Here is an 11,621-nt window from a genome sequence, read left to right as displayed (position 1 = left end):
ACCGTGCCCAGCCCAGCACAGAGTTTTGCATACTTCCACCACTCTCAAGAAAGCCTCTGTGGTTAGAATTTTCAGGTTATCTGGGACAATTTAAATTCTTCCTTCTGCTATTAGAATTCTTCCCACTCAGCCTCTTCTTTTTTGTTAATTTACTTGTTGCTGAGTTGAAGCCCAGCATTTTGCTTTCCTTAATGATGTGACTTTCATAAGTTGATAACTCATAAAATCAATATATGCGATATGAGATAACTCATAAATCACGTAAAATTGATGAACTCATGAAAACTAACACCACCATATGTTCACTGTCTACTTGTGTCCATGTTCATCCCATGCACCCCACAAGGACCCTTCCTGCCATATGCCTCAGACATCAGTTCAGTCCCTGACTCAGGGCCTTTGTATTTGCAGTGCCCGTTGCAAAGAGCACAATTCTCTATCTGTGGCTTTTTCCTCATTTTTTTTTTTTTTTTTTTTGAGACAGAGTTTCGCTCTTGTTACCCAGGCTGGAGTGCAATGGCGCGATCTCGGCTCACCGCAACCTCTGCCTCCTGGGTTCAGGCAATTCTCCGGCCTCAGCCTCCTGAGTAGCTGGGATTACAGGCACGTGCCACCATGCCCAGCTAATTTTTTTGTACTTTTAATAGAGACTGGGTTTCACCATGTTGACCAGGATGGTCTCGATCTCTTGACCTTGTGATCCACCTGCCTTGGCCTCCCAAAGTGCTGGGATTACAGGCGTGAGCCACCGCGCCCAGCCATGTTTTTTTTTTTTTCCATGACACTTCCTTACAGGCCTTCCCTGCCTGCCTGGTTTAAAATTCCAGCCCCTCACCCTTCCTCCTTTATTCTTCTCCCTAGCACTTTCCACCATGCTGCCTGGTATATTTTGCTCATTTCTCTATGGCTTCTACACTAGAAAATATTTCCCTTTTGTTCACCACTATGAGTCTAGACCCATGACTGCCATACAGCAGGGATTCCATAAATGCACCTGTGGAGAGTTGACCAGTGTTTGCTGCATGACTACTGATTTTTTTCTGTGTTGTAGCATAAGAAGCTCTAATAGGGAGAACCAACCTCCCTAAAACACCCAGACTTTTTCACCTTCAGTCTACACCTAGGTTGTATCCCTTCTCAACCCTAAAGCTAAAAAGTCATTGTAAACTTTTTGGTCTGATGCTAAAGAAGGGAAAACACGAGATCCCATGTGGATACCTGCTTCCAGTATTCCCTGCCATGATTCCAGAATCCCACAGCTCCAACGTGATTGCAAAAGACTCCCTGCTCATTCTTTCTCAACATGCACAGCTATGCCCTGTCTCAGCTGCAACTTGACATAGCCCCACTTACTCCAGAACCCAACCCACACACCTGCTCATCCTGCCCAAAGAGGAGTGCCTGAAGCCAATAGCAGGGAACTAGAGCATACAAGGGTCTTCACTGAATATTAGGTATCCTGCCCTAGACAGCCAGCAGTGACCTTACAGATGCTGGCAGATGATCTGATGGGATGCACAGTTGCTGGGTGGCCCTTCTGGAACTTGCAGAATGGCTTGTCTGGGGCCAGTCTGTTGGCACTTCTGGGAGTGGGAAATATTTGGGCCCTGCAGAGATGTTTTCACCTTTCGGAAGGGCAGTACGGGGAGGTGAAGATGGGGTCCAAGGATAGAACATAGTTAAAGGGGCAGCCACAATGCCCCTTTAATTCCCAAGCCCTAGTTGGGGAGTGCTTGGTGACACATCTGTTACCCCACCCTAGATCAGTGTCTACTGAGCCATCATTAGCTCTGCTTCCTCACTTCTTCACAGTTACCTGATGGCCCATGATATGCGTTCAACATCTTAGACCAATGTCTGCTGACCCATTACTCCCTTCACTTCATCCAGCACTATATCTGAAGCTTTACTGTTCTTCCTTCAATTTTGGATATTTTGTGATGCACCGTAATTCCCAACTTAGGACAATGTCTCCTGACCCTCAGGAGGATGTCTGGAAATCACCTTTTCCTTCTTATCCCCTAGAACAAGTTCTGGTCACCCTTCATTATTCCCATTTTACCTTACTCCTAAGTGTATCACTCATGGATTTCAGGAAATATCGAGGGAAACACATTTCACTGAACATGACTTTCAATTATTTCTCCTTTGTATTTACTGTAACATAATATTTTAGTACTGACGTATGTGTATAGGTATACCCATTTATATAAAAGACTTTTTTAGATCAGTATTAGGTTCACAGCAAAATGCACCTAAGGTACGGAGATTTCCTGTATATCCCCTACCCTCCTGTATACACAACATCCCCCATCATCAACATCCCCCTTCAGAGTGGTACATTTGTTACAGTTGATGAAACTACATTGACACTATCAGCCAAAGTCCATGCTTTAATTAGGGTTCAGTCTTGATGTGCATTCTGTTTTTTTTTTTTGTTTTCAGAAGGAGTCTTGCTCTGTGGCCCAGGCTGGAGTGCAGTGGCGTAATCATGGCTCACTGCAACCTCCGCCTCCCGGGTTCAAGCAGTTCTCCTGCCTCAGCCTCCTGAGTAGTAGGCATGTGCCACCACACCCAGCTAATTTTTTGTATTTTTAGTAGAGACAGGGTTTCACCATGTTAACCAGAATGGTCTCGATCTCCTGACCTCATGATCCACCTGCCTCAGCCTCCCAAAATGCTGGACTTACAGGTATAAGCCACCACGCCTGGCCTTGATGTGCTTTCTATGGGTTGAGACAAACAAATAATGACATGTATGCATTATTACAGAAGGAGAAAGAGCAGTTCCGCTGTCCTAATAATCCTCGGTGTTTTGCCTACTCATGCCTTCCTACCCTACACCCCTGGCTCTTTTCTTTTGTCTCCATAGTTTTGCCTTTGAACCATACAGTATGCAGCCTTTTCAGACTGACTTGTTTCACTTAGTAATGTGGATTTAAGTTGCTTTCATGTCTTTTCATGGCTTGCTAGCTCTTCTTTTTTTTTTCGCACTGAATAATATGCTATTGTCTGGATGTACTATGATTTAATTGTCTATTCACCTACTGAAGAACATCTTAGTTGCATCCAAGTTTTACTGATTATGGATAAAGCTGCTATAAACACCTGTGTGCAGGTTTTTGTATGAATGTGACTATATATTTTTTTTCTCGAGACGGAGTCTCACTCTGTCTCCAGGCTGGAGTGCAGTGGTGCAGTCTCAGCTCACTGCAACCTCCACCTCTTGGGTTCAAGTGATTCTCCTGTTCCAACCTCTTGAGTAGCTGGGATTACAGGTGTGTGTCACCATGTCTGGCTAATTTTGTTTTGTTTTGTTTTGAGGCAGAGTGGCCCCCACCACCATGCCTGGCTAATTTTAGTATTTTTAGTAGAGATGGGGTTTCACCATCTTGGCTAGGCTGGTCTTGAATTCCTAACCTTATCATCCACCCACCTCAGCCTCCCAAAGTGCTGGAATTACAGGCGTAAGCCACCACACCCGGCCCTTAACAGCTTTTTTTCTTTTTTTTTTTAAGGTCATATTTATTGAGGTATAATTTACATACAGTTATATTCACCCTTTTAAGTGTAGAATTCTCAAAGTTTTGACAATTATATCTTATCATGCAGTCAATACCACAATCAAGACAGAGAACAGTGTTCCCTCACTTCCCTGCACTTCCTCCTATTTTTAGTCCATCCCTCTTCCCTACCCCCTGACAATCACAAGCCTACTTTCTGTGTGTATAATTTTGCCTTTTCCATATGTTGTGTAAATGGAGACATACTGTGTGTGTCTATGTCTGTGTGTTTGTATCCTTTTGAGTGTGATTTGTTTCATTTAATGTGATGTATTTGAGATCCATCCATATGGTTATATGAGATAGAAATGGAAAACAAGGTGTTGAAAAGATGCTTGACATCTTTAATTATCAAGAGAATGAAAATTAAAACCACGATGTGGTACCCATACACACCTTTTAGCATGTCTAAAAATCAAGACATAATGCTGACAGTTGGTAACAATGCAGAGCAATGGAAACTTTTATGCACTGCTGGTAGAAATGTAAAATGATACATATATGATATATTGGGCAAAAAGTTTTGGAGCTTCTTTTTTAATTTTTTTTTTTTTTTTTTTTTTTTTGAGACGGAGTTTCGCTCTTGATACCCAGGCTGGAGTGCAATGGCGCGATCTCGGCTCACCGCAACCTCCGCCTCCTGGGTTCAGGCAATTCTCCTGCCTCAGCCTCCTGAGTAGCTGGGATTACAGGCACGCGCCACCGTGCCCAGCTAATTTTTTGTATTTTTAGTAGAGACGGGGTTTCACCATGTTGACCAGGATGGTCTCGATCTCTTGACCTCGTGATCCACCCGCCTCGGCCTCCCAAAGTGCTGGGATTACAGGCTTGAGCCACCGCGCCCGGCCTGGAGCTTCTTTTTTATTTGAGACAAAGTCTCACTCTGTTGCCCAGGCTAGAGTGCAGTGGCACAATCTCGACTCACTGCAACTTCCGCTTCCCAGGTTCAAGTGATTCTCATGCCTCAACCTCCAGAGTAGCGGCTAATTTTTGTATTTTTAGTAGAGACAGGGTTTCACCATGTTGGCCAGGCTGGTCTCAAATTCCTGACCTCAGATGATCCACCCACCTTGGCCTCCAAAACTGTTGGGATTACAGGCATGAGCCATTGCACCTGGCTGGCAGCTTCTTATACTGTTAAACATACACTTATCATATGACCCACCAATCCCACTCCTAGGTATTTACCCTAATTGTTTATATAAAAACATGTACTCAAATTTCACAGCAACTGTATAATTGCCAAAAGTAGGAGCCAACCCAAATGTAACAGTGGGTGAATAATTAAACACATCGTACTGCGTCTATACAATAAAATACTACTCCAACATGAAAAGAAATGATTTATTGACACTGGCTGCAACATGGATGAATCTCAGAAGTACTGTATTATTTTTTTACTATGTGATAATTTAAATGACATTTGAAAAACTACTAGATACTAGACTATAGATTTATATATTTTAATTTTATGTGTGGATATCATTATACACTATACACTGCTTTACTGTATGTTATAGCACATTATAATATTTATTATATACTTACTACAATAGTTTCCATTTTATATAATACATATAATATCTAGTGTATGAGTATGTAATTTTTATATGTTGCATTTCAAACTTTTATATATTTTAGTTTTTACTTTTACATAATCACATTTAATGTTTATAGTATAAAGTTATAACTATAATAAAATAGATCATAGCGTTCAGCGATCCCACGGATGGAGGTGGTCAGTATTTTTATTATTTCTCAAGAATCTCAATTCTGGCTGTTTTAACATCAAGGAAGCTTTCTCCAGCTTTGGGCTTTTGCATCAACCATATTCTCTGAGCGTACTCTGCTTCCCCAGTGCCCATATATCTGGCTTTCTTCTCCCATCTTTGAAAAGCATCCACCCCCACCTTGCCCCACCTTTGTATCTGAAGTAACACATCCCTTGGGGTCACTTTTCTGCTGTACTATTTCATATATATTTGTGTTGCAGGCATCACCATCTGACTTGACATTAAATATTTCTTTTTTTTGGTTTTTCATCCAACCTTTCCACTAGACCTCATGAGGCCTGGTCTTTGTCTGTCTTGATTTTGCTGTGTCCAAGGCACCCAACATGGTGCCAGCACAAAGCAGACACTCAGTACAAGCTTGTTAAATGAGTGAATGAATGAATGAATAATAGCAGTAGTATTGACGTTGAGCCAATGCCCCACACAGATTGGCTAAATGCATGGGGAAGTGGTAGGGTTGGTTCCAGGTTCTCTAATTTTTAAAAAATTAATCTAGATTTTAAATTAGAGGGCCAGGCGTGGTGGCTCAGCATTTTGAGAGGCCAAGGCGGGCGGATCATGAGGTCAGGAGTTTGAGACCAGCCTGACCAACATGGTGAAACCCTGTCTCCACTAAAAATACAAAAATTAGCCGGGCATGGTGGCATGCACCTGTAATCCCAGCTACTCGGGAGGCTGAGGCAGGAGAATCACTTGAACCTAGGAGGTGGAGGCTGCAATGAGCTGAGATCATGCCATTGCACTCCAGCCTGGGCAACAGAGCAAGACTCTGTCTCACAAAAACAAAAAACGAAAAACGAAAAACTAATGCCCCTCCCCATGCTTCAGCATACCTCAGCTCTAATTCCATGTACAGGTTGTCCCCAACCACCCTGCCACCCTCCTCCTGAGTAGCTTACCTACATCTTCCCCCAACATTCCATGGGGTCTCCTGACTCAGCCTCCTCTTGGTCACAGTGGTGTACCATGTTGGTGGGGGACAGTAGTGAGGGACCCAGAGGCAGAGGTCTATTACCATCGGCATCCACCCTAGCACTTTCAATCCCATACCCCATCATCAGTGCCATGTGCTCCACCCCATTCACTGGAGCAGCCACCAGCAAATATGGAACCCAGGGAGCAAGAGGAATGTGGCAGGGCTGAGGGTCCTGGGCCTCAGGCACTTGATTGGAAAATGAACGTGATGCAATATGGCAGATGTTGACCCTGTGGCCAAAGTCAGGTTAAAGCCATGATTGTCATGCACACTTGCCCTAATGTCAGAATGAACTGAGCCCTCCATCCTCAGCTTCAGTCAGGCTGCTGTGCCCATGTGACTCTTATCTATATTATATCCTACCCCACCCTATGCTGCTCTACTCCCCACTCCCCAGATCATACCACTTATTAACTTCACTACTTAATCTACCATTATGTTGATTCTATTAGTGGTTTTGTTTTTGCTTTTTGTGTTTTTTTTTGAGATGGAGTTTCACTCTTGTTGCCCAGGCGGGAGTGCAGTGGCTCGATCTCAGCTCACCTCAGCCTCCCAGGTTCAAGCGATTCTCCTGCCTCAGCCTCCCGAGTAGCTGGGATTACAGGCATGCGCCACTATGCCTGGCTAATTTTGTATTTTTAGTAGAGATGGGACTTTCTCCATGTTGGTCAGGCTGGTCTTGAACTCCCGACCTCAGGTCATCTGCCTGCCTTGCCTCCCAAAGTGCTAGGATTACAGGCGTGAGCCACCACACCTGGCTGTATTATTGGTTTTAAGTATAATTATCATAATTTATAACTAATATCAGAATCTTTGTCACTATTTATTACATGCCTTTAATTATTAAGATACCATGAATGACATATGAACTCTGATGCTAAGAAATCCTGTCCCTTCTAGTTTCTGCCACCTTCAGATTGGAGTTTACATGAACACAATAGCCACAGCTCTAGGGGGAATGGTTTTCTCCTTCCGTAAAATCAACACAATTAGATTACTTCCTTTGTGATATTATTATGGTGTTATTTCAATATTTATTATAATAATAGATATTGCTACTAAAACAAAAGTTGTTGTTTTCTGTTTCAATCTGTGAAGTAGGGTAATGTAAGTACCACATTAATACAAATATTTGAGTTATATTAAGTTTGTGACTATAATAAATGCCAATCCTGAGAACCCATGGTGTGTTCTATTATATGTGGGAAGAGATGGCCAGGGGCAGACCTGTGTGTTACTCACAGTTAAATGATTACAAGCTTGCTTTGCTTTTTATACACTGAAATTTGTGCCACGGATCATATCCAAACTATGGTGCAGTAAAATAAAAGCAGAGATCAAAGGCCGGGTGCGGTGGCTCACGCCTGTAATCCCAGCACTTTGAGAGGCTGAGGCGGGTGGATCCCGAGGTCAAGAGATCGAGACCATCCTAGTCAACGTGGTGAAACCCCATCTCTACTAAAAATACAAAAAATTAGCTGGGCACGGTGGTGCGTGCCTGTAGTCCCAGCTACTAAGGAGGCTGAGGCAGGAGAATTGCCTGAACCCAGGAGGCGGAGGTTGCGGTGAGCCAAGATTGCGCCATTGCACTCCAGCCTGGGTAACAAGAGCGAAACTCCATCTCAAAAAAAAAAAAAAAAAAAAAGCAGAGATCAAGCGGTAACAGCAGGCCTGTGGTAAGGACCATCTGAGAGCGTCTGTAACCGCGGAACACTGAGGTGTGGCTACAGAGCAGAAAAGAAACTGCTTTGGTTCCACAACTCTTCCCAACATAGAGTTTGTGTAAGGATTTTATAAAGGAAGCTTATGCAAAAGACTTTGGGAAGTAATGCAACCTCTGCTCACAAGACTTGGGAGGGCTTTCGCGGATGGGTGCTGGTAAGGCTCTGCCTAGGTTCTCAGAATATAGAGCAATTCCGATTGCTCTGTGTCCACAATGCTCGGGAGATAAAAGCCCCTTGATGCAAGGTGTGTGGTCAGACCTTATGGCTGCACCTCTGTTGCCAAAACACCTGGATAGACAATGGGTGGTTAAATCACAGTGTCCTTAGTTAGCATTTCTTAGAAGAACCGTGTTTGCTATTGAATGCTGCAGACACCTGTTCTTCCTCCAGCTATCTTCCTCCTCAGCCCCCATCCCCACAGCCTGCAAGATTAACAAGATAATACACCTAATAAAAATGCTTGGAGCCCAGAGCTGAATCACCCCACGTGAGTCTGTTGGACCCCTGGACCCATGCTGTAAAATTCTCTTCTTGTGTCTTTGTATTTATTTCTTTTTTCACTCCCTTGTCACTGCTGGGACACAGGGCAGCCATGCACAGTGTTGGGCTGGTTCCCAACATTATACTCTGGAAAATGGGCCCACTTATAATGCAGTGTTGTCTACTGCTATGGTCTAAATGTCTGTGTCCCTTCGAAATTCATATTAAAGCCTAATCCCCAGTGGGATAATATTAAGAGATGAGGCCTTTGGTAGATTATTAGGTCATGAAGACTCTGCTCATATGAATTAGATTAGTACCTTATAAAAGTCACCTAAGGTTACAATTCAAGGTGAGATTAAAACAAAAAAAAAGTCACCTAAGGGAGCTTGTTTGCCCTTTCCACCATGTGAGGACATAGCAAGATGGCACAATCTATGAAGCAGCGAGTGCTCACCAGACACTGAATGTTCTGGCATCTTGATCTTGGACCTCTCAGCCACCACAACTATAAGCATGTCTCTTGTTTATAAATTCCTCAGTCTTGAGGCCGAGGTGGGTGGATCACCTGAGGTCAGAAGTTTGAGATCAGCCTTGCTAACCTGGTGAAACCCCATCTCTACTAAAAATATAAAAATTAGCCAGGCATGGTGGCGGGCGCCTGCAATCCCAGCTACTCAGGAGACTGAGGCAGGAGAATCGCTTGAACCTGGGAGGCAGAGGTTGTGGTGAACTGAGATCATGCCACTGCACTCCAGCCTGGGTGACAAAGAGCAAAATTCCGTCTCAAAAAAAAAAAAAGAAAATAAATGCACATTAGAGAGGGAGAGATACACACAGAGAGATAACATCTCTCTGTATTCTTCCTGTAAGACCAGTTATCAGTTTAGAACCCATTCCTTATTACCTCATGTAATCTTAATTATCTCCTAAAAGCCCTATCTCCAGATTTGGTACATTGGGGATTAGGGTTTCAATGCATGAATGTGGGGCTAGTGGGACACAATTCAGGCCATAGCACCCTCCAGTGGACACTCTTCTCCTTTGACGTGTGTGATGTTAACCACAACCAACAAGGGGTGAAGAGTGTCTCCGACTACAGCTTCAGTCTAGAGTTGCCCTTGGTTCTAGAAGCTTCCTGATTTCCCACTCTGCATGTTTCAGTTCCCATTGGGAGAGATCCTCCTTCCAACTACAGAATCAATTTTCTTCTTGGCCAAGCTGGAGATTTCACAGAATCACTTTTATTCTTCTGCAGTATCATTCCAAAGCCAGGAAAGACAGCTTTAAACTACAGCACCTGACTGAGCCCTGGGAAGCTTGCCCCATATTCCCAACATTCCACATTGTGGCCTTCCATTGAGTGACTGCAGCTGACTGCCAATTCCCAGAACCATAAACTGTTCACAATCTAGGACTCTTCCTTCCGCCTTACACACAAACTCAGCAGAGTCATTTTACTGTAATTTACCTCCTGCAGGTGCAAAAGAGGGAGGTTCTAATGCCTGCCTTCCTGCTTCACAAAGAAGTTGCAAGTACTGATGCCCTGGAGAAAATGCACATGTGAATTAGATGGTCATTCTGAGGCAGGGAGGGTCGAAGTTCAGGGTCAGAGGCACTTTAGAGGTTAAGGCCCCCAACTGACTTAATGGACTCCCCCCTTGACCGAGAGGACCCCAGAAGAAAATGTAAAAACTTAGTTCTCAGCCAAGGCAAGATGGAAGGTTAGACATGTTTCATTATGCCCAATCTCTTTTGTGGTTTAAGACACAACTGATCAACATTTATGTTAAAACAGAGATTCTAAGAGTGACAGAACAGAATCTTTGTGGTACTAATATACAGGACCAAAGGCCATGCCAGACAAGGGTTAAGTTGCACACCCCTACGCTTGAAGAATAAATTATGTTCTAATTGCCATGATATTTTTTTCTTTTTTCTTTGAGATGGTGCCTTGCTCTGTCGCCAGGCTGGAGTACAGTGGCACAATCTTGGCTCACTGCAACCTCTGCTTCCTGGGTTCAAGTGATTCTCCTGCCACAGCCTCCGGAGTAGCTGAGACTACAGGCACACACCACCATGCCCAGCTAATTTTTGTATTTTTAGTAGAGACGGGGTTTCACTATGTTGTCCAGGATGGTCTTGATATCCTGACCTCGTGATCCACCTGCCTCAGCCTCCCAAAGTGCTGGGATTACAGGTGTGAGCCACTGCTCCTGGCCAAATTAGTGTTTTTCTTTCTTTCTTTTTTTTTTTTGAGACGGAGTTTCGCTCTTGTTACCCAGGCTGGAGTGCAATGGTGTGATCTCGGCTCACTGCAACCTCTGCCTCCTGGGTTCAGGCAATTCTCCTGTCTCAGCCTCCTGAGTAGCTGGGATTACAGGCACGCGCCACCATGCCCAGCTAATTTTTTGTATTTTTAGTAGAGACGGGGTTTCACCATATTGACCAGGATGGTCTCGATCTCTTGACCTCGTGATCCACCTGCCTCGGCCTCCCAAAGTGCTGGGATTACAGGCATGAGCCACCATGCCCGGCCAAATTAGTGTTTTTCAAAACTAAAAACATTTGCGTGTCAGGGACACTGCCAAGAAATAGAAAAAGACAATCCGCAGAATGGGACAAATATTTGAACATCATCTCTTTGATAGGTGACTGGTATCTAGAATATATAAAGAACAGAACATAGCAATAAAAAGAACAACTAATTTCAAAATGAACAAAGAATTTGAAAAGATAGTTCTCCAAGGAAGATATACAGATGTTTAATAAGTCCATGAAAAGATGCTCAACATCATTAGTCACTGGAGAAATGCAAATCAAAACCACAATGAAATATCATGTTTTAGCCACTAGGATGGCCATAATGGAAAATAAAAGAAGTGACATCCATAAGATGGTGGAGTAGGAACTATCAGCCTTTGTCCCCCATGAAAAACAACAATTAGATAGCTATCCACAGACAAAAGTTTAAGTCTGGGAGAGATCAAGAGTCCAGTTAATAACCTGCAGCAACACAATAGAGCAAAAACTTAAGAATAACCACATAGGAGGGATTTCTGGGGAGACTGGATGACTACAGACA

This window comes from Aotus nancymaae, unplaced genomic scaffold, assembly GCF_030222135.1.
Source record: "Aotus nancymaae isolate 86718 unplaced genomic scaffold, 86718_ANA_hifiasm-v0.15.2.pri h1tg000028l, whole genome shotgun sequence".
Classification (NCBI taxonomy): Eukaryota; Metazoa; Chordata; class Mammalia; order Primates; family Aotidae; genus Aotus; species Aotus nancymaae.
Note: the sequence above shows the minus strand (reverse complement) of the source record.